Here is a 3,243-nt window from a genome sequence, read left to right as displayed (position 1 = left end):
AGGCAGAGGTTGCGGTGAGCTGAGATTGCACCACTGCACTCCAGCCTGGTGACAGAGCTTTCGTCAAAATGGGGGGGTCTCACTATGTTGCCCAGGCTGTTCTCAAACTCCTGGCCTCAAACCATCCTCCCACCCCAGCCTCCCAAAGTGCCAGGATTACAGGCGTGAGTCAGCCAGGCTTATTGCAGTTTTGATTTACAGTTCTCTGATGATTAATGATATTGAGCATTTTTTCATGTTTGTTGGCTGCTAACATGTCAAGAAGTGTATTTATATTAATAATTAGCAATTATTGATTATCTCCTTCCTGCTGGCAACTTTTATTGACTGCCATAAACTAAAGTTCAGAGAAGGGAAAAATATCTCTTCCTAAAGACACAGAGATACATAAACAAACCTGACAAATAGGAGGACCAAAACCTATGCACAGTACCTCACCCCTCAGAGGAATTAACAAAAATGTAGGTAGCTGTTGGAACAAAGAAACAGTAGTCCAGGGTCATTTTGTGTGTGGGATAAAGGTCCTCTAATCTATCTAGTTCCCACAGATAGCACAGCACAGACACCAGTGTTCATACACAAAAGTCCATTCTTTGAATTATCACAAGAAAATATTGCATTGTGCATACTGTGCTCTGTTGGAAGTGTCGGGGAGCTATATGTGATACATTTTAGAAATATCAGGATTAGACAAGCGGGTGAGCCCTGCCTTTGTCCGTGAGCTGTGACCTTAAGCAATCTGTTTAACAACTCTGGGACACTTTTCCTCCCTTGGAAGGTGAAGGCTATTGGTTGAACCAATAATCTCTGAAATTTTTGGAGTTCCATGAAGCTTGAACCAACTATTATCTTTGAGATGACCTTGGCTGTGGAACCCAGGTTCTGTTGAGGGCCGAGAGCGCCACCTGGTGATTCCAGTTTGTAAGTGAGTTATTATTACTATTTTTTTTCCCACTTCCTGGGCCAGACGGACCCAGTTTAGAATTCCTGTTTAGACCAGCAGGATTGGCTTTTTTGTTTTGTTGGGGCTCAGAAACGGAGGCGTTGATACACTGAACTGAAGAAGGATCTCTCTGATATTCCCTCCCCTCCAAAAGCACAGGAAGTTCCTTTATCTACCTAAAATCCAGACCCCCCAATTAGAAACAATTGCTCTTTCTTTCCCTCCCTGTTATCTCTTTATCTATTGCAGAAAGGAAGACCCAGAAGGTAACCACACCTGAACAGATCCTTTCACAAGATAATGTCAGGCTCATTCACATTTCAAAGACATCTATTTACAAGTTATTTTCTCTTCTAGTTCCCGACCCATTCATTTCCCTAGTAATCCTTTATTTCCCCCTAAATTTCTTTTTTCCCTGCAATAACCCATTTTGCCAGGATGGAAACCCTTGTCTTTCTGTAATCTCAAAATGATATTTAGTGTTCCAAATTCCCTTGAGTTGTGGGTAATTCCTCTGTAGTTTCCCTGCTTGCTCACATTAATAAATCTACATGCCTTTTCTCCAATTAATCTGCCTTTTGTTGAGTTGATCGTTCTTTCGTTCTTTCTTTCTTCCTTTCTTTCTTCTTCTTTTCTTTTTATTTATTTTTTAATCTAAAGCTGGCATCTGGTTCCAGGCTTCTTTCCTCAAAACATTTGTAACTAGAATTTCATTTCTTTCTTTTTTTTTTTTCCTGAGTGAGAGCCTTTCTCTCTGTCACCCAGGCTAAAGTGACAATCCAGTGAACTCCTGACCTCAGTTCAGGACCTGATCTCAGGTCACGATCTTGGCTCACTGCAACCTCCATCTCCTGGGTTCAAGCAATTCTCTTGCCTCAGCCTCCCAGGTAGCTGGGAATACAGGCGTGCACCACCATGCCCAGCTAATTTTTATATTCTTAGTAGAGACGGGGTTTCACCATGTTGGTCAGGCTGGTCTGCTGACCTCAAGTGATCTGCCCACCTCGGCCTCCCAAAGTGCTGTGATTACAGGCATGAGCCACCATGCCTGACCTGTAACTAGAATTTCTATACATCTCTGAAATGCATGCATATCAAAACTCATTGTGCAGACCCTGGCTGACATTAAGGGATCAAAATGTCTACAAATGTAATCATGTATCGTGACCTGCACAGCTAATGTGGTCCAAATTACCCTTGAGCTCCCGCTTTTAGGTCCATAAATACCTGGAAGGAAAATTCACCGCAGAGCGCACTCAGTCTTCTCGTGCTGAGGAGCCCCGCTGCACTTTCATGCAGTGTTCTTTCTAATAAATTTTTGCTTTTTTCAGACCTATACTGACATCAGTAAATTCTTTTTACTAACCTACAACCTGCGAGCCCACCACTTGCCAGTGACGGGCTCTGACATCTTGTCCAGCAGAGATGGTCTCACTCTGTTGCATAGCTAGAGGGCAGTGGTGCAATCATAGCTCACTGCAGCCTCGAATTCCTGGGCTCAAGTGATCCTCCCATCTCAGCCTCCTGAACTGCTGGGACCACAGGAAAGCATCACCACACCCAGCTAATTTTTTAATTTGTTGTAAAGATGGGTCTAACCATGTTGCCCAGGCTTATCACAAAGTTCTCAATGTCCCCACCCCCCAACCCAAGTTTAAGAACAACTACTGGCCAGGCATGGTGGCTTATGCCTGTAATCCCAGCACTTTGGGAGACTGAGGCAGGTGGATCACCTGAGGTCAGGAGTTCGAGACCAGCCTGGCCAACATGGTGTAACCCCGTCTCTACTAAAAATACAAAAATTAGCCAGGCGTGGTGGTGGGTGCCTGTAGTCCCAGCTACTTGGGAGGCTGAGGCAGGAGAATGGCGGAACCTGGGAGGCAGAGCTTGCAGTGAGCCGAGATCGCGCCACTGCACTCCAACCTGGGCAACAGAGTGAGACTCCGTCTCAAAAAAAAAAAAAAAAAAAATCACTACTGTAGGGAATGCTATAACCCAGGGCAGCATTTTATAAACATGAACTTGAGGCTATGACTATCTGGAAAGTTATTTCATGTCCCTGAGCCTCAACTTCCTCATCTGTAAAACGATAATGTAACTGCCCAATGGTTCACTTTGCCTGCTGCCTAGACAGAGCGGATTTATTAAGACAGGGGAGGCCAGGCGTGGTGGCTCACGCCTGTAATCCCAGCACTTTGGGAGGCCAAGGCGGGTGGATCACCTGAGGACAGGAGTTCGAGACCAGCCTGCCCAACATAGTGAAACCCCGTCTCTACTGAAAATACAAAAATTAGCCAGGC

At 44.9% G+C, this 3,243-nt stretch overlaps 1 protein-coding gene across 1 annotated transcript in view; it reads right to left on the bottom strand.

Moving 5' to 3' along the window:
• Positions 1-3,243, bottom strand: part of PEBP1 (phosphatidylethanolamine binding protein 1) — a 28,628-nt gene that overhangs the window by 25,102 nt on the left and 283 nt on the right. The window lies entirely within an intron of this gene.

This window comes from Mandrillus leucophaeus, unplaced genomic scaffold (assembly GCF_000951045.1).
Source record: "Mandrillus leucophaeus isolate KB7577 unplaced genomic scaffold, Mleu.le_1.0 Scaffold7, whole genome shotgun sequence".
NCBI classification, from domain to species: domain Eukaryota; kingdom Metazoa; phylum Chordata; class Mammalia; order Primates; family Cercopithecidae; genus Mandrillus; species Mandrillus leucophaeus.
Note: the sequence above shows the minus strand (reverse complement) of the source record. Positions and strands in the feature narration are given on the sequence as shown.